Source organism: Gorilla gorilla, chromosome 15 (genome assembly GCF_029281585.2).
Source record: "Gorilla gorilla gorilla isolate KB3781 chromosome 15, NHGRI_mGorGor1-v2.1_pri, whole genome shotgun sequence".
NCBI lineage: Eukaryota > Metazoa > Chordata > Mammalia > Primates > Hominidae > Gorilla > Gorilla gorilla.
This window is the reverse complement of record NC_073239.2, coordinates 108,010,155-108,030,827: the sequence shown is the minus strand read 5'-3', so window position 1 is coordinate 108,030,827 and position 20,673 is coordinate 108,010,155. Positions and strand designations below refer to the sequence as shown.

General features: G+C 44.4%; 1 protein-coding gene across 1 annotated transcript in view; it reads right to left on the bottom strand.

Annotated features, from left to right (window-relative positions):
* The window catches only part of DGLUCY (D-glutamate cyclase), a 164,550-nt gene that overhangs the window by 143,278 nt on the left and 599 nt on the right, over positions 1–20,673 (bottom strand). The gene's annotated exons all lie outside the window — the stretch shown is intronic.

Here is a 20,673-nt window from a genome sequence, read left to right as displayed (position 1 = left end):
TTCCTAAAGTCTAAAGCACTCTTACTAGGACTCCACTTTTGCCCTGGTTTCACATAGATAGTTGAAGCTCTCTTATATGATGAGTTTGGGATGGTTGGTTAAAATGGGAAACCATTAAAAATTACATGTTCTGGGGCTGCGTGTGGTGGCTCATGCCTGTAATCCCAGCACTTTGGGAAGCCAAGGTGCGCAGATCCCAAGATCAGGAGTTCGAGAACAGCCTGACCAACATGGTGAAAGCCCGTCTCTCCTAAAAATACAAAAATTGGCTGGGCGTGGTGGCGGGCACCTGTAATCCCAGCTACTCAAGAGGCTGAGGCGGGAGAATCGCTTGAACCTGGGAGGTGGAGGTTGCAGTGAGCTGAGATCGTGCCATTTCACTCCAGCCTGGCAACAGTGCGAGACTCCATCTCAAAAAAAAGAAAAAATAAATAGTGTGAGTTTCCGCAAAAAGTTAAACATAGACTTACTGTATGACTCGGCAGCCCTACTTCTAGGTGTATATCCACAAGAATTGAAAGCAGAGACTCAAACAGATACTTGTACACCAGTGTTCATCACAACAGTCAAAAGGTAGAAACAATCGCAATGTCCATCCACAGATGAATAGACAAGCAGAATGTATGGTATATATACAAAAGCCATAAAAAGGAATGAAAATTTGATATATGCTACAACATGGATGAATCTTGAAAACATGATGCTAACTGAAATAAGCCAGACACAGAAGGAAGAATATTGTATGATTCCACTTCTATGAAGTCCCTATAATAGGCAAACTCATAGGGACAGAAAGTGGAATACAGGTTACCTGGGGGAAGGGAAAAATGGGGGTATTATTGTTTAATGGGTCCGGAGGATGACAGAATGTTTTGGGTGTAGATAGGGTGATGGTGACACAACATTGTAAATGCATTTAATGCTACTGAATAGTACATTTGCAAATGGCTAAAATGATATGTATCATGTTATATATATTTACCATAATTTTTTAACAGCCATAAAAGCATTCAAACCTTTTTTTCTGAATCTTTTCTAGTACAACAATTTGACATGTGAGCAATTTTTTTTCTGCATAAAGCTCTTCATCACAGTGTTGTTTATAATCATAAAATATTCTAAAGAACTTAAAAGTTTGTTAGTGGGTGATTTGTTAGGAAATTAGTGTAATCCAAATTATGGACTATCAGGCAGTCACTAGAAATCATGTTTATGTTTGTGACCAGCCCGGCCCATACGGCGAAACCCCGTCTCTACTAAAAATACAAAAACTAGCCGGGTGGGGTGGCAGGCGCCTGTAGTCCCAGCTACTTGGGAGGCTGAGGCAGGAGAATTGCTTGAACCTGGGAGGCGGAGGTTGCAGTGAGCGAGACTGCACCACGGCACTCCAGCCTGGCAACAGAGCAAGACTCTGCCTTAAAAAAAAAAGAAAATAAAAGAAAAGAAAGAAACACCGCCCCGTCCGGGAGGGAGGTGGGGGGTTAGCCCCCCGCCTGGCCAGCCGCCCCGTCCGGGAGGTGAGGGGCGCCTCTGCCCGGCCGCCCCTACTGGGAAGTGAGGAGCCCCTCTGCCCGGCCAGCCGCTCCGTCCGGGAGGGAGGTGGGGGGGTCAGCCCCCCGCCCGGCCAGCCGCCCTGTCCGGGAGGGAGGTGGGGGGGTCAGCCGCCCGCCCGGCCAGCCGCCCCGTCCGGGAGGTGAGGGGTGCCTCTGCCCGGCCGCCCCTACTGGGAAGTGAGGAGCCCCTCTGCCCAGCCTGCCGCCCTGTCCGGGAGGGAGGTGGGGGGTCAGCCCCCCGCCTGGCCAGCCGCCCCGTCCGGGAGGGAGGTGGGGGGGTCAGCCCACCGCCCAGCCTGCCGCCCTGTCCGGGAGGGAGGTGGGGGTTCGGCCCCCCGCCTGGCCAGCCGCCCCATCCGGGAGGTGAGGGGCGCCTTTGCCCGGCCGCCCCTACTGGGAAGTGAGGAGCCCCTCTGCCCGGCCAGCCGCCCCGTCCAGGAGGGAGGTGGGGGGGGTCAGCCCCCTGCCCGGCCAGCCGCCCCGTCCAGGAGGTGAGGGGCACCTCTGCCCGGCCACCCCTACTGGGAAGTGAGGAGCCCCTCTGCCCGGCCACCACCCCGTCTTGGAGGTGTACCCAACAGCTCATTGAGAACGGGTCATGATGACAATGGCGGTTTTGTGGAATGGAAAGGGGGGAAAGGTGGGGAAAGGATTGAGAGGTCGGATGGTTGCCGTGTCTGTGTAGAGGGAGGTAGACATGGGAGACTTTTCATTTTGTTCTGTACTAAGAAAAAATTCTTCTGCCTTGGGATCCTGTTGATCTGTGACCCTACCCCCAACCCTGTGCTCTCTGAAACATGTGCTGTATCCACTCAGGGTTGAATGGATTAAGGGCGGTGCAAGATGTGCTTTGTTAAACAGATGCTTGAAGGCAGCATGCTCGTTAAGAGCCATCACCACTCCCTAATCTCAAGTACCCAGGGACACAAACACTGCGGAAGGCCGCAGGGTCCTCTGCCTAGGAAAACCAGAGGACTTTGTTCACTTGCTTATCTGCTGACCTTCCCTCCACTATTGTCCTGTAACCCTACCAAATCCCCCTCTGCGAGAAACACCCAAGAATGATCAATAAAAAAAAAAAATAAATAAATAAATAAAAGAAAAGAAAGAAACAATGTTTATGAAGACATTTTACTGATGTAGGGAAATTGTGATAATATCATGCTAAGCCAAAAAGGGCAGGGTATAATATTGTGCTCAGAATGATTCCCAAGTGTTAAAAATTTTTGAAAAAACACAAAATAAGGCCGGGCGTGGTGGCTTGCGCCTATAATCCCTGCGCTTTGGGAGACCAAGGCGGGCAGATCACTTGAGGTCAGGAGTTTGAGACCAGCCTGGCCAATATGGTGAAACACCGTCTCTACTAAAAATACAAAAATGAGCCAGGCGTGGTGGCAGGTGCCTGTAGTTCCAGCTACTGGGGAGGCTGAGGCAGGAGAATCGCTTGAATCCTGGAGGTGGAGGTTGCAGTGAGCTGAGATCTTGCCACTGCATTCCAGCCTGGGTGACCGAGTGAGATTCTGTCTCAAAAATAAATAAATAAATAAGTAAAATAAAAAAAATCAAAAATAAATAAACAGACACAAAATAGAAATATTGGAAGAAAATATTCCACAGTATTACCAGAGGTTGTCCCTGGACAGTTAAAGATCATTTTGCTCCATTTCTTTCTTAGTTTCCTGACTCTCCAGCTTTCTTCAGAGAAAATGAATTACTTTGAAGACCAAAAACCAAAACCCCAAAACTTCAATGTGGCACAGTTCTTGCTTATTTAGGGCTACCACATCCTCTAGGGTACAAGACTACGCTATTTTCTAACAACTGCTACTTTAATCTTAGTTGTTGAGGTCACGCTAGTGTTTTCAAAATGAGGCACATGCTGGTTCACAGAAAGACAGTGAATGAAGGCGTGGGGGGATGGAGGGAGGAAAGAACTCAAAGCAGACCCGCTGCAGGGGAAAATTCTTCCTCACTGCAACCTCCCCATCAAATAGTAGCTTCTAAAACCACAAGTTTTCATTTTCAGGATAAAAGCAGACAACCAAGTTCCTTGAAAGTAAATGTAGGCCAAGGTTATTAAATCCAGTTTTTCAGGGAAACTCAATCTAATTGCTCATTAGCATACCATTCAAAGTAGCTTTTATTAACATTGATTCATACTGCCTTTTAAAAATAATGGAAACAGTTCAAGATCAGCCTGGCCAACATGGCGAAACCCCGTCTCTACTAAAAATCCAAAAATGAGCCAGGCGTGGTGGTGGGCATCTGTAATTCCAGCTACTTGGGAGGCTGAGGCAGGAGAATCACTTGAACCCTGGAGGCAGAGGTTGCAGTGAGCGGAGATTGAGTCCCCGTACTCCAGCCTGGGTGACAGAGCAGCTGTCTCAAAAATAATAATAACAATAAAAACAAAATAGCTTAGTATTTTAAGGCCTGTTGATGTTTACTGCACCAGAAAGACACTACAAGCAGAGTCTGTTTGTGGGGATAGTTTGCTATGAAAAGAAAGTTATTTTAGTTAGTTAATATGATTGGAACTAACTTCCTTCCTTCCTTCCTTCCCTTCCTTCCTTTCTTCCTTCATTCCTGTCTTTCTTCCTTCTTTCCTTTCTCTTTCTTTCTCTCTCTCCTTTCTTCTTTCCTTCCTCCTTCCCTTCCTCTCTTTCTTTCTCTCTTTTTCTTTCTTTCTCTCTCTCTTTTTTTTTTTTGAGATCGAGTCTCGCTCTGTCACCAGGCTGGAGTGCAGTGGCAAGATCTTGGCTCACTGCAACCTCCGCCTCCCGGGTTCAAGCGATTCGCCTGCCTCAGCCTCCTGAGTAGCTGGGACTACAGGCGCATGCCACTATACCCAGCTAATTTTTGTATTTTTAATAGAGACGGGGTTTCACCATGTTGGCCAGGATGGTCTCAATCTATTGACCTCGTGATCCTCCCACCTCAACCTCCCAAAGTGCTGAGATTACAGGTGTGAGCCACCGTGCCCAGACTTTTTGTTTTTTCTTTTTTCTCTCTCTCTTCCTTCCTTCCTCCCTCCCTCCTTCTCTTTCTTTCCTTTCTCTCCTTCCTTCCTTCTTTCCTTCCTTCCTTTCCTTCCTTCCTCCCTCCCTTCCTTCCTTCTCCCTTTCTTTTTTTCTCTGCCTCTCTCTCTCCTTCCTTCCTCCCTCGCTTTCTTCCTTCCTCTTTGTTTCTCTCTCTCTCTCTCTCTTTCTCTCTCTCCCCACTCTTTGCTTGCTTGCTTGCTTGCCTTGCTCTGACACCCAGGCTGCAGTGGCACGACCACGGCTCACTGCGACCTTCACCTCCTTGGCTCAAGTGATCCTCACACCTCAGCCTCCTGAATAGCTGGGACCACAGGCACACACACCACCACACCTGGCTAATTTTATTCATTTTTTATAGAGACAGGCTCTCACGATGTTGCTCAGGTTGATCTTACTCCTGAGCTCAAGTGATCCTTCCACCTTGGCCTCCCAGAGGCCTGGGATTACAAGCATGAGCAACTGTGCCAGCCTACTGGAACTTTCTGAAACAAAAATCTGATCATGGCACTGCCCTGTGTCCAGGCTGTTAGTACTTCCCATTCCTGCGGAGTCGTGCTGGCACTGTGACCCGGAACACAGGACACCGTGGTCTAGCCCGTGACTCCCTCCCTCATGCAGCCTCATTGCTCTGGGGTTCTGGGAATTTGCAGTCCCCAGCACTCCTGGGACGGTGTCTTGCTTTTTTGTTTTTGCTCTCACTGCCCCCTCTGCCTAGAATCCTGGATTCCTACTCCATCCCTCACCCATGCCCACTCATCTTTCAATCCTGACCCAAGTATCACCATCCCTGTGGAGTTTCCCAGATCCTTCCCAGTAGCTTTGAGCACCTGCCCTTTTCCACCTCCACCAGGTCCTAAACAGGTTCCTACTGGAACACTCAAGACACTATTGCACACACAGTGGCCCTTCCTGTCTATGGCTTCTACATCTGCAGACTCTACATCTGCAGACAACCTTGGATGGAAAAGATTCAGGAAGAAAAAAACCATAAAAAATACAAATAAAAAACCCATACAGTATAACAACTGCTTACCTAGCATTTACACTGTATTAGGTATTATAAGTAGCCTAGAGATTATAAAGTACATGAGAGGATGTGCACAGGTTACATGCAAATATTACATTTTATACATAGTGTAAAATGAGCATCTACAGATGCTACGAACTTGAGTATCCATGGATATTAGTATCCTTGGGGATCCTGGAATTAATCCCCCACAGATACTGAGGGAGACTGTACTTGTTTCTATGTCTGTCTTCTCTTACCCAGCTATGAGCTTCTTAAGGGCAGGCACTGTTTTCCATCTTTTTTTTGTTTTGTTTTTGAGACAGAGTCTCACTCTGTCACCCAGGCTGGAGTGCAGTGGCACAATCTTGGCTCACTGCAGCCTCCACCTCCCAGGTTCAAGCAATTCTCTTGCCTCAGTCTCCCAAGTAGCTGGGATTACAGGCACCTACCACCACGCCCAGCTAATTTTTGTATTTGTAGTAGAGATGGGGTTTCACCATGTTGGCCTGGCTGGTCTCAAACTCCCAACCTCAGGTGATCTGCCCACCTGGGCCTCCCAAAGTGTTGGGATTACAGGCATGAGCCATCGCTCCCGGCCTGTTATCCATCTTTATAACCTCTGTAGCACTGGCACACAGAAAGGGTCCAGTAAAGATGCTGAATAAATAAGGAAATGAACCACCTGGGCTAATGCTGATTGCTTCTTTGGTGGTAGCAAACATTGACTTCAGGTATTATAAGACGCATTTGGTCAAGAGGAAGGAGCAGCCCTTACTCCATTTCCTCTTGTCCTTTCCCACAGTCAGCCAGTTAGAAAGACTAAAGCAAGCAGGAAAATAAAACAACAACTCTGGAGGACGCACTTATTTTGAGGAAGAGAACCCAAATCAAAGCAAACTAAACTAAAAAGCTCCAATACAATATATTCAGAAAGATAGGATGCCCAACAAAGGACAAACAAGGGCTCTTATTAATTAAAAACTTGACTCTAGGTAGGGTGCGGTGGCTCATGCCTGCCATCCCAGCACTTTGGGAGGCTGAGGTGGGGAGATCACTTGAGGCCAGGGGTTCGAGACCATCCTGGCCAACATGGTGTAACCTTGTCTCTACCCTAAATACAAAAGACAAATTGGCCCTGGAAAGCCATGAAAGTAAATGCTACTGTGACAACCCTGTAGGAGGAGGATGATGAGCCTCAGAGAGGAGGCCTTAAAAACTCAGCAAAATACCTAATTGGATAAAGAAACCAGGGTAAAATGAACCATGATAAAGAAAAAATGCAAGAAAGGCAAATAGAAGATCCAAGGGGAAAGAAGTTTGTACAATAAAAAGAAGAGCAATTCTTTTTTTTTTTTTTTGAGACGGAGTTTCTCTCTTGTTGCCCACGCTGGAGTGCAATGGCGCGATCTTGGCTCACTGCAACTTCCGCCTCCTGGGTTCAAGCAATTCTCCTGCCTCAGCCTCCTGAATAGCTGGGATTACAGGCATGTGCCACCACACCCGGCTAATTTTGTATTTTTAGTAGAGATGGGGTTTCTCCATGTTGGTCAGGCTGGTCTTGAACTCCTGAACTCAGGTGATCTGCCAGCCTCAGCCTCCCAAAGTGCTGGGATTACAGGCATGAGCCACCATGTCCAGCCAAGAAGAGCAATTCTTATAAACATTTTGCCTCTTCAGAGAAAATAATATTAGAGAATACTGCAGTATGGTTTTTGCCATTACTTTCAATGGCAAAAACGACAATTACTTTTGCACCAACCTAATAAAATGCTGTTTAAGTGATTTTCATGTTTTAGGGTCAGTCTGTGGAATACTTAATTATGGTTAAGAATAGAAGGTAAATGTTTTTTATCCATAAAATTATATGGGGCAGAAATTGGGAGGTAGATGTCAGAGAGAATCTGTCTGAAGAACAAAGATGCTGTTACCTTCATTCTTTTTTTTGTTTTTTTGAGTCAGGTTCTCACTCTGTCACCCAGGCTAGAGTCCAACGAGACCATCATAGCTCACTGCAGCCTCGAACTCCTGGGTTCAAGTGATCCTCCCACCTCAGCCTTCTAAGTAGCTAGGACTATAGGTACATGCCATCACACTCAGTTTATATATATATATACTTTTTTTTTTTTTGAGACAGGGTATCGCTCAGTTGCCCAGGCTGGAGTGCATGGCACAATCACAGCTCACTGCAGACTTGGCCTCCTAGGCTCATGTGATCTTCCCACCTCAGCCTCCCAAGTAGCTGGGAATACAGGTGCTTGACTATGTGTGTACATATATATATATATATATATACATAAATTTTTTTTTTTTTTGGTAGAGATGAAGTCTCACTATGTTGCCCAGCCTGGTCTCAAACTCCTGGGATCAAGCAATCTGCCCACCTCTACTTCCCAAGGTGCTGGGATTACAGGTGTGAGCCACCGTGCCAGGCAATTTTAAAATTTTTTTGTAGAGATGGGGGTTTGCTATATTGCCCGGGCTGGTCTTAAACTCCTGGCCTCACACGATTCTCCCACCTTGGCCTTGCTAACTTCATTTATCTTCAATTTATCTTATGCAGTAAGACGGTCATAGCTCACTGCAGCCTCGAACTCCTGGGTTCAAGTGATCCTTCTGCCTTGCAGGTTCTTGAAGGTGTAGGGCTGAGGTCCTTGTTTCCTTGTTGGTTGTTGGCAAGGGAGCGGCTCTTAACTCCTAGAGGCTGCTCCTCAGGGCCTTTCCACTTGGTCCCCTCCATTTTCAAAGCCAGCAACCAGATAACCCTTTTGCATTAAAGATTTTTCATGCAGCCAGGAGCGGTGGCTCACACCTGTAATCCTGACGGGGATGGATCACTTGAGGTCAGGAGTTTGAGGACAGCCTGGCCAATATGGCAAAACCCTGTCTCTACTAAAAATACAAAAATCTCTACTAAAAACACAGACATTAGCCTGGATGACAGAGTTAATTTTAAAAAAATTTTTTTGAGATGGAATCTCACTCTGTCGCCCAGGCTGGAATATAGTGGCACGATCTTGGCTCACTCCAACCTCTGCCTCCCAGGTTTAAGCAATTCTCGTGCCTCATCCTCCTGAGTAGCTGGGACTACAGGCGTGTGCCATCACACCTGGCTAATTTTTGAACTTTTAGTAGAGATGGGGTTTCTCCATGTTGCCCAGGCTGGTCTCGAACTCCTGAGCTCAGGCAATCCTTCCGCCTCAGCCTCTCAAAGTGCTAGGCATGAACCACTGCACCTGGCCTGTAATTAACTTTTATGACACCTGCAAAATCCTTTTCACCACATAAATCACATAATCATGGGTGTAACACCTGGTGACAAAAGGCATGGGAGCCATCTTCCATCTTATCCTTCTATTCCACACTACTCAAGAAAAATGACTGTTATTTTTATTTTATGTTTTTTATTTTTTTTGCTGTCACCCAGGCTGGAGTGCAGTGGCATGATCTTGGCTCACTGCAAGCTCCGCCTGCCGGGTTCATGCCATTCTCATGCCTCAGCCTCCCGAGTAGCTGGGACTACAGGCGCCCGCCACCGTGCCCAGCTAATTTTTTGTATTTTTAGTAGAGACGGGGTTTCACCATGGTCTTGATCTCCTGACCTCGTGATCTGCCCGCCTCAGCCTCCCAAAGTGCTGGGATTACAGGCATGAGCCACCGCACCCGGCAATGACTGTTAGTTTTATATAGAATGAGCTTTTCTAAAAAGCATTAGAAAGCACCATGAGGAAGTTTTGTTTTTTTTTTTTTGGTGTCTCAAATCTCACTTTCTGGAAACAGCCATCAATATTTGGTATATGTCATCTGAATTTGGGCATGCAGAGCAAAAAGATCAATAGATAACAATGGAATTTTATTCTGCAAATTATTTTTAAGTAAAATTAAGTTTAATTTTACAGAAAACAGAAATAAAGTAAAATAGAAATAATTGCTGAACTTCAGCTAAATGTTTATAAACCACAAAAATTCCTAAAATAATCCCCTTAAAGATAAGAAAAAACGAACACAAAAATCATCAAGAAATTAGAATCGTTGTTTGTTTTAAAAAGCTGCAGTTCATGGAGTTCTTCTTCTTTTTTTTTTTTTTTTTGAGACAGAATCTCATTCTGTTGCTCACGCTGGAGTGCAGTGGTGTGATCTCAGCTCACTGCAACCTCCAACTCCCACATTCAAGAGATTCTCGTGCCTCAGCCTCCCGAGTAGCTGGCATTACAGGTGCATGCCACTATGCCTGGTTAGTTTTTTGTATTTTTAGTAGATACGGGGTTTCCCCAGGTTGCCCAGGCTGATCTTGAACTCGTGGGGCTCAAGCAATCCTCCTGCCTGGGCCTCCTAAAGTGCTGGGATTGTAGGCATGAGCCCCAACGCCTGGCTGGAGTTCATTTTTTAGACTGGATTATTTTCCAGCCATTAAAGATGAGTAAATTTACATGCTTAGAAATCTTCCAACTGCCCTTTCCCCTCACTTCCCCATTTTTGTTCGGTGTATAATTATGTTTACAGTATAAGAGTTTGGAATGTTTACATTTTGTTCTTTTTTTTTTTTTTTTTGAGATGGAATCTCACTCTGTTACCAGGCTGGAGTGCAGTGGCGCGATCTCGGCTGACTGCAACCTCTGCCTCCTGGGTTCAAGCGATTCTTCTGCCTCAGCCTCCCGAGTAGCTGGGACTACAGGCACCCACCACCACGCCCAACTAATTTTTGCGTTTTCAGTAGAGACGGGGTTTCACCATATTGGCCAGGCTGGTCTCAAACTCCTGACATCGTGATCCACCCGCCTTGGCCTCCCAAAGTGCTGGGATTACAGGCGTAAGCCACCACGCCTAGCCTACATTTTGTTCTTTAACCATAAATTCCACAGCTATTTATTCTTGGTTCTGTATTTAAAACAACTCAAAACTCATCTTTGGTATTTTTTTTAATCCTCAATTCTTTCCTTGATTCCTTTATTTTGATTAATCTCTTGGTTGAATAATTTCAACGTAAAAAACTTTTTTTTCAAGAATGTGGAAACTCTTGAGTTAATTCATGCTCAAGAATGACTGCCAACAGCCTCTAGACTTCTTTTGTTTTTTTTTTTTTTTTGGTGGAATCTCGCTCTGTTGCCCAGGATGGAGTGCAGTGGTGCAATCTCGGCTTACTGCAACCTCTGCCTCCTGAGTTCACACCATTCTCCTGCCTCAGCCTCTTGAGTAGCCGGGAATACAGGCGCGTGCCACCACACCTCACTAATTTTTTTTTGTATTTTTAGTAGAGACGGGGTTTCACTGTGTTCGCCAGGATGGTCTCTATCTCCTGACCTCGTGATCTGCCAGCCTCAGCCTCCCAAAGTACTGGGATTACAGGCGTGAGCCACCACACCCGGTCAGCCTTTAGACTTCTTAAGGGACAATTTGGCAAAATATAAAATTCATGAGTCACATCTTCATGCCCTTAAGTTTTATAAACCTTGCTTCATTGTCCTTTAACATTGTATTGCTCTTGGTTTTTAAAAATCTGATGTATTTTGTTATTGATCACTCTGTACCCATTTTACCTTGACACAGTGTGTGCTTTCTACCTGCTGACTCAAGTCTTCATTTTGGTTAAATTTCCTCCATTATTCTATTGTTTCATTTGTTCTGACTTGGTCTTCAGGAACGCCAATTATGCATCTATTGGATCTCCATTGCTTATTTTCCATAACTAGCAAATGTTTATGATTATGTTTATTTCTTTGTTCTTTTCCATATTGTTCCATTGTTTTCCCTTTTGTTCATTCTCTTTTGGTTGATTCCAAAGTGGCTTTCCTGTCTTTCTTTTCTTGAGATCTGCCACTCAGTTTTTTCCTCTTTTGTTGTTCTATAATTCCTTACTTTTACTTCTGAACCTCACCTTTGAGTATTTTTTTATTTTAAAAAGAGATAACTTTGTAATTTCTCTGATGTGATGGAGAATTATTTGTTAAATAGCATGGGTAGAGGAAGAAGAAGGACTTTGAGGCAATTGGCTGCTTCACTTTAGTGTGTTTCCAAATCTGTTGACAGTATTTCCTCTCCATGAGAGAATGTCTCTGAGATTCTCAGGTTTTGGCTCTCAGGAGGTGCCAAGGTCCCCAGCAAAGCCCTGTCACTCTAGGCTCTCTGGGTTCTAATCTAGAAATTATTTCTCTACCCCCTTCACCCCCTCATCTCCAAGAGACTCTTTTGGCTTGGAGGCCAAGTCACAAAAAATAGAAATAAATAACCATCCTCCAGCTTCTCCCTAATTTTGACCCTCCCTACTATCATACTGGTTCTTCAAAGGAACACTACCAGTTTTTCCTGGGTCTTGTAACTCAAATATAAATTTCAGTCATTTGAGTACCACTTCCACAATTTTTGCCTTATCTGTAGATCACCTATACTAAAGTCGATTTTTTTTTCTTTAAATTAATTCCCAGTTTTTTCAACTAAATGCCTTCTTATTTAAAAAGGAGGTATATTCAAAAATTAGCTGGGCGTGGTGGCAGGCGCCTGTAATCCCAGCTACTTGGGAGGCTGAGGCAGGAGAATCACTTGAACCCAGGAGGGGGAGGTTGCAGTGAGCCAAGATTGCACCACTGTACTCCAGCCTGGGTGACAAAAAAAAAAAAAAAAAGAGGCATATCATTATCATAAGTGAAAAATATCAAGCTGGGCACAATGGAACTACACAATAGCTGTAGTTCCAGCTACTTGGAAGGCTGAGGTGGGAAGATGGCTTCAGCCCATGTGTTCTGTAACCCGGCCTGGGCACATTTCTTAAAAAAAAAAGAAGGAAAAGTAAAGAAAGTATCACTTGCCATAAATAGAAAGTAAATATTAAAATAAATGCAATGAGGCTGGGTGCGGTGGCTCACGCCTGTAATCCCAGCACTTTGGGAGGCTGAGGTGGGTGGATCACCTGAGGTCAGGAGTTTCAGACCAGCCTGGCCAACATGGTGAAACCCTGTCTCTACTAAAAATACAAAAAAAATTTAGCTGGGCATGGTGGTGGGCACCTGTAATCCCAGCTACTTGGGAGGCTGAGGCAGGAGAATCGCTTGAACCCGGAAGGTGGAGGCTGCAGTGAGCTGAGATCACGCCACTGCACTCCAGCCTGGGTGACAGAGCAAGACTCCATCCCAAAAATAGAAAATAAACAATAAATAAGTGCAACGAAAACAAAACTTTAGTAAGTTCTAGCCAGATACAGTTGTCTGCTGGGAGCTGAGTCTGAGGTCTGCATTTTCCTTGTTAGAAAGAGTGATTAGGACAAATTAGAGAAAAGTTAAAGACTACTGGCACCAAACCAAGGCTTTCTTCTTGATATAATCACAAATGAAAGGGAACTAAAAAAAATGAATCACTTTTTCATTAGGTTATTTAATATAACTCAATGACTCTTCATGTACCACCTAAACTTACTTCACTCTTCCCTAATAACACAAGTCTCCTTTCCCCTTTGGGAAACACCCCTCCAATCCAAGGATCAATGATTTGGTGCCTCTAAGGAAATATATTTCCTGCTCATGGATGTAGGCACCGTACATCGACTCTTAGCATTTCATCAATTTTAGTACAGACTTTGCAGTATTTGGCAGGCATACCTCATGGTTTGTGGTTTGAGGTTCTGAGAGTTTCCTTGTTTCATTAAAAATGGGACCTTTTCTATGTTTTTGCTTTGCTTTCTTTTTGTATTCCATCCAGAAGATTCCAAGGGAGGAGAGAGGGAATCCAAATATCTTTATTTTGTTTTATTTTATTTTTTTTGAGATGGAGTTTTGCTCTTGTTGCCCAGGCTGGAGTGCAATGGCACGATCTCGGCTCACTGTAACCTCCACCTCCCGGGTTCAAGTGATTCTCCTGCCTCAGCCTCCTGAGTAGCTGGGATCACAAGGCATGCACCACCACGCCTGGCTAATTTTGTATTTTTAGTACAGACGGGATTTCTCCATGTTGGTCAGGCTGATCTCAAACTCCCAACCTCAGGTGATCCACCCTCCTCAGCCTCCCAAAGTGTTGGGATTACAGGTGGGAGCCACCATGCCCGGCCCCAAATATCTTTATATCTTTTAATTGGATATATATGTGATGCACATCCCTCTGAAGTCTCTCACGGCTGTGTGCTGGTTGGCACAGGTTCAAACGGAGGTGGAACATCTTAAACTTGAATCTTCCCTTTCGTCGTAGTGCTCCTCATCTGCAACGCTAGGAAGGTTGCTAAGCTAGAAAGGTAGTATCTGGTGCATCAAAAGGTAAGGTGAGGACACTGCTTACTTGCTGCTGCCCCCTTCGCAAGACTGTCTCTCTGTTTGTGAATGCAAGGGGTGTGTGTGTGTGTGTGTGCACACGCCAGTACATTCCCAACCTTCTCACTTTGTAACTGTGGTGACATGTCAACTTCAGCAGTGGTGGGTGTCTTCAGTAAGTGTGAACTTCACACCACCCCCTAACTGTGTTGGTCTTTGTATCTTGCAGTCTCTTCAACTTACTGGCTCTATATCACATGGCAAAGGTACTGACAGGGTCAAAAATAGTATTAAGATACTGATAATGGGCCAGGTGCAGTGGCTCAGGCCTGTAATCCCAGCATTTTGGGAGGCCGAGGTGGGTGGATTGCTTGGACCCAGGAGTTCGAGACCAGCCTGGGCAACAAGGTGAAACCCCATCTCTACAAAAAAATACAAAAATTAGCTGGGCGTGGTGGCATGTGCCTGTAGTCCCAACTACTTGGGAGACTGAGGTAGGAGGATTGTTTGAGCCCAGGAGGCAGAAGTTGCAGTGAGCCGAGATCGTGCCATTACACTCTGGTCTGTGGAACAGAGTAAGGCCTTGTCTCAAAAAAAAAAAGAAAAAAAAAAAGATATTGGTAATGTAGTTTTTGACTTTTTGAAAGATTTTCTTTCTTATCTATGTATACTTTGAAGTGTTTTGATAGAGCCAGTTAAAGGAAAGTATGATGTGGTGGGCCTTGGGTGTTTCCTACTTCCTATAAATGCAAAGGTGAGGAACTTCCTGCTCACATTGCCTAAATGGTAAGATTAATCAAGTTCTAGTGGCTTACGCCAAGTGAGGCCCTCTCCCCACTTGCTTACTTATATAACGAAATGACTGTCCATGTACCACCTAAACTTCTCATCTCTCCTAATGAAAAGGTGGTTTTTTTTTTTTGGTTCCCTTTCATTTGTGATTATACCAAGAAGCAAGCCTGGGTTTGGTGCCAGTAGTCTTTAGCTTTTCTCTAATTTTTACCAATCACTCTTCTTTTTTTTGTTCTTCCTCAATCTACTCAACATGAAATAACTCTTTTTTTTTTTTTTTTTTTTTTGAGATGGAGTCTCGCTCTGTCACCCAGGCTGGAGTGCAGTGGTGCAATCTTGGCTCACTGCAAGCTCCACCTCCCAGGTTCACACCATTCTGCTGTCTCAGCCTCCCAAGTAGCTGGGACTACTGGCGCCCGCCACCATGCATGGCTAATTTTTTTTATTTTTTTAGTAGAGATGGGGTTTCACCGTGTTAGCCAGGATGGTCTCGATCTCCTGACCTCGTGATCCACCCGCCTCGGCCTCCCACAGTGCTGGGATTACAGGCGTGAGCCACCGCGCCCGGCCGAAATAACTCTTTCTAGCAAGGAAAGTATAGACCTCAGACTCAGCTACCAGCAGACAACTGTATCTAGCTAGAACTTACTATCATTTTGTTTTCATTGTATTTATTTTAATATTTACTTCCTGCTTCCTATTTATGGCAAGTGATAGTGGTTTTTCTTTTTCCTTTGGTTTAGAGATGGGGTCATGCTATGTGCCCAGGCTGGATTCAAGAACTCCGGGGCTCAAGTGATCCTCTCCGCTTCTCAGTGAAGAGGTATAAAGCTAAGGATAGGTGAGACCACATAGAATGGTGCCACAGACACAGGCTTACAACAAAAGGGGGTGAGCACGGACCCCGTTCTGGCAGCAGGTACCAAGCCAGCCTGGATAAAGTCAGTTTCTTTTCTTTCCTTCTTTTTTTTTTTTTCAGACGGGGTTTCACTCTGGTACCCAGCCTGGAGTGCAATGGTGCAATCTCAGCTCACTGCAACCTCCGCCTCCCGGGTTCAAGCAATTCTCCTGCCTCAGCCTCCCTGGTGGCTGGGATTACAGGCACGTGCCACCAGGCCCGGCTAATTTTTCTATTTTTAGTAGAGACAGGGTTTCACCATGTTGGCCAGGCTGGTCTCAAACTCCTGACCTCAGGTGATCCTCCTGCCTTGGCCTCCCAAAGTGCTGGGATTACAGGCGTGAGCCACCATGCCCAGTGGATAAAGTCAGTTTCTGAGAGGAAGAAACATATTTTCAAGGTCTTTTCTTGATTACTCTTCTGGCCATAGCAGAAATCTGACCTTTTGCCGGACAACCTCTCTGTCTCAGCTTTTTCACGGACCCCACCCTCTCTACTTCTCCATCTCTCAGGGCAGGAGGGAGCAGTGACTTTTTCCTCACTTCCAGCTGCTGCATCCTCCAGGCCATAGTCCATTATCTCACCCCAGTTCAACAACTCTTCCTCATTTGACTTCAAGCTGTCCGGTCACATCACTAATCACTCAAGCCCCCCACCCATTTAATTTGGTGTTTTCAGCTACTCATTTATAATTTTCCCTCCTATTTTCTCTAGTGTCATCACTACCTCTGAAAAGTTGCTGTTTTTTCCAAAACTCCAATTTGCTCTTATTTACCACTGTCTGCTCTAATAGTTGTGCAAGAGTTGTGCATTACAAACTTGGTTGTACATTAGGTTAATGATGTGGGGAGCTTTAAAAAAAATCCCAAAGTCCAGGCCCAACCCCAGACCAATTTAAGTCACATTCTTTAGGGGTAGGAGTGGTGGAGATTTTTGTTTTGTTTTGTTGTTATTTTTAAGTATCCCAGGTGATCCCGATGTTCAGCCAAGGTTGAGAACTCATCCATACTAGCGCCAACTCCTTGGACTCCATCCTATTCTTTCAGGCTAGCAGTTTATCCTGGCTTCATTGCCTTCTCACCCAGCTTAGGCCCCAGGGTCATTCATTTTAACCAGGTTGTTGCCCAACCGCTCATCTCCCACCCAGAGGGGATATGTAAGTTGCTAGAGAAAGACACTTCACTATCCTGATTCAGGCTTTCTAACTCCACTGGAGCCCTGTGCTAATCAGCGTTTATACAAGCTGCCTGGATAGATCTATTTCTCATAGTGGCTGTTCCAACCTGTTTCCACTCTCCTCAGATCCCTAACCCATGCCCTCCCCTCCCTCCTATCACTCAGCACAGTGCTTAAGTCTGTGGAAGAAACTCTTCCTACATGTGTGCATATCTAAGTGATCATATGGCGTGCTTCTGCTTTACTAAGTTTACTAAGTTTTGCAACTCTTCTGCAATTTTAAAATTATTTGAAAATAAGATTAAAAGCCAAAAAACCGAAAAACTCCCTGGATCCCTCCAGCTAGGATCTTTGTTCTCTATTTTCCTTTGGAGAAAAATATGTCCCCACACATGGTTACTACTTCCTCACCTTCCATTTGCCTTGCCAAAACTGCTCTGGATATTGTCATCAGTGGCACCCAAGTTGACAAATTCAGTGGATCTTTCTAGACCTCATGTTATATGACATCTTAGGGTATCTGATACAGCTGACCATTCCCTTCTTCTGGAAATACTTTGGCTTCCAAGATACAAAACTCTCCAGGTTTTCCTCTTCTACCTCTAGCTCCACCTTCTTATTCCAACTTTTCTTTTCTTTTCTTTTCTTTTTTTTGAGACAGAGTCTGACTGTGTCACCCAGGCTGGAGTGCAGTGATGCGATCTCAGCTCACTGCAACCTCTGCCTCCTGGGTTCCAGTGATTTTCCTGCTTCAGCCTCCCGAGTAGCTTGGATTATAGGCATGCACCACCATGCCCAGCTAATTTTTGTATTTTTAGTAGAGATAGGGTTTCACCTTGTTGACCAGGCTGGTCTTGAATTCAAGCGATCTGCCCATCTCAGCGTCCCAAAGTGCTGAGATTACAGGCGTGAACCACCGCACCCAGGCTTCTCCCTAGGTAATCTCATTTGTATCTCTGGCCTCAAATGTCATCTATGTGCCAGTGATTCCTAAGCTTACATCCCTATGCTAGACCTCTCTTCAGAGCTCTAGACTCATATATCCACATAGCTACTTAATTTTGGCCCTGGATGTCTCAAAATTAAACTCTTGATGTTCTCTCTCATATGTGCTCTTCCTTTAATTTGTCCCTTTCATTATTAAATGGTACTGCCATCCTCTTCCAGCCACTAGCTGCTCACGCTAGAAACACTGGTGTCATTTCAGATATTTCCATTTTTCTCACTAACCAAATCTAATCCTTCAAGTTCAAAATATAAACATAGAAATGTTCCATTTCTCTCCATCTCTACTGCACCCACTCTCATCTTTTGCCCAGATTACAGTGATAGCCTCCTAACTGGTCTCCTTGTATCCCATTTTGCCTTCTCCAAAGCAGTCTCCAAACACTAATTTCAGTGACCTTCTGAAAATACTACCACGATTATATCATTCCTGTGTTTAAATTCCTTCTATTGCTTCCCACTTCACACAGGATAAAGTCCAAAAATATTAATAAGAGCAACCACATACTTCATGACCGGGCCTCTGCCTACCTCCCGAACCTCATCCCTTGCTTACAGTATTAAGGCTCCATTGCCTTTCTCAATCTCTCAACAGAATAGGCGCTTTGCCTGCCTCAGGACATCTTCCTAAAATTTTGATCCCTCCATATTTCACATATGAAATAGTATAAGGCTAGATTATGCTTTGGTAGCAAATAATCCCATCTAACTAGCTTATGCCTAAAACGGTGTATGTATTGCTCACATCACAGTCTGATATAGGTCAGGTGGCTCCTTAAAGAATTAAGTGGAAACTCAGGGGTTCAGAGTCCTCCCAGTCTGTGGCATACCCACGGTAAAAATGTGGCCTTTGTTACAGCAGTTGAAAGAGAAGAGTGTGAGTGATTATGCAAGGAGTTTTCTGGTCAGGCCTGAAAATGTTATATATCATACCAATAAGATCTGCCCATACCTCATTGGCCAGATCATAGTCATATGACCCTAACCTAACTGCAAAGGAGGTAAGAAAAAAAAAAAGAAAAAAAAGTCTTCCTGTGTGTCCAGGAAGAGGAAATGAGATTGGTGAACATCAGGCTACTTTTTGCCACATCCTGGTTAAAACCTACTCATTTTTAAAGTCTCAGCTTAAATAATACTTACTTACAAAGGTCTTCCAGCTCCTCCAACTTAAATTAGGCATCCCTGATACATTCTATTGTAGCACCCTGTAATTTTCCTTTACAGCATGATCACAATGGAAAGTTTATATTTCTTTATGTGATTAATATTTGTATCTGTTGCTAGACTGTAGGCTCTATAGGAGCAAGGACTGCATCTGTTTTGCTCCCACTGTGTCTCTAGCACCTATTACAGTACTTGGTATATAACTGGTATAAAAGTTTTCGAGTGAACAAATGAACAGTTGCACACAGTCATTGCCTGGCTCCAAATAGCACATGACTTTTGCAGGAGAAAGAGAAGTAAGTAGGCAGTCATGGTTTAGTGTGATGATAAATGTTCCAGGCAGGTAAGCCCAGGGAGCTGTGAAAGCAACCTGAAGGAACTTGCAAGGCTTCTGTGTTTTGTCTTTCACAGCAATCGAATCCAGGAGTCTGCAAACTATGGCCTGTAGGCCAAATCTGGCTCATTGCCTGTTTTTTAACAGCCCTCGAGCTAAGAATTATTATATATATATATATATATATATATATATATTTTTTTTTTTTAGACAGAGTCTCGCTCTGTTGCCCAGGCTGAAGTGCAATGGTGTGATCTCGGCTCACTGCAACCTCCGCCTGCCAGATTCAAGCAATTCTCCTGCCTCAGCTTCCTGAGTAGCTGGGATTACAGGTGCCCACCACCATGCCTGGCTAATTTTTTGTATTTTTAGTAGATTCAGGGTTTTGCCATGTTGGCCAGGCTGGTCTTGAACTCCTGACCTCAGGTGATCCATCTGCCTCAGCCTCCCACAGTGCTGGGCTTACAGGTGTGAACCACTGTGCCTGACCTGTTTTTATATTTTTAAGTCATTCAAAAATAATTAAAAGAAGAATATATTACGATACATGAAAACTATATGAAATTCAAATTTCAATGTCCATAAAAAATATTCTATTGGAACACAGCTACGTCTTTTATTTATTGTCTTTGACTGCTTTTGCGCTACAATGGCAGAGCTGAGTAGTTGTGAAAAAGGTCATACAGCTTGCAAATCCTAAAATATTTACTATCTGGCCCTTAATAGAAAAGAGTGTGCTGACTCCTGATCCAATCCATGCTTAGTTTAAAAGATCACATCTATCTGAATTACGTCCAACTGTACATCTTTAAGTTTCTGCTTTTTCCCATTCTCGTGTCTGCTACTAGAAATCAGGTTCCCTTTAGTTCTATCCTTGCAGCAGGATTCCTGCCCTGCTATCTCTCTCCTCTTTTCAGTTCATCACTGTGTACTAAAAAAAATCTGCACTCTTCAGCACAGCATCCCTAGTTCCCCATTATCTTACCACACCTCACCTTGTCAGCTGTATCTCTTACATCATACTTCCATCTAACCTTATCAATCACTTAACCCACCCTTGCCTTCTCTGCTGTAGGCCAATGCTCACAGTTACTCTCTCTGTGTGAAATGTCTATTGCTGGTATTTCTCTCTTATCCATCCTTTACGTTGGTTATCTCAAATGCCTCCTTGCCCTAAAAGCTTTTCCCAGTTCCTCGTCTGGGAATAATTATTGCCATCCGTGCGAGATTCTCTAACGCTTTGTACGACTGCTTTATTTCAAATTCTGCTTTATAGTTCTTTTGTGTATACACACAGATTGTTTCTCACGTTCTATTGAAAGCTGCTTAGGGGAGGAATTGTATTCTATTTTGTTAATCTCTGCATCCTTTCGGCGCCTAGTAAGAGTCTTGTACGACAGAAATGTCTCTCCTTCGTAAAATTCCTCATCGGGAGCTGGGACTGTGAATTTTTGTAACGTTTAAGAACTATCT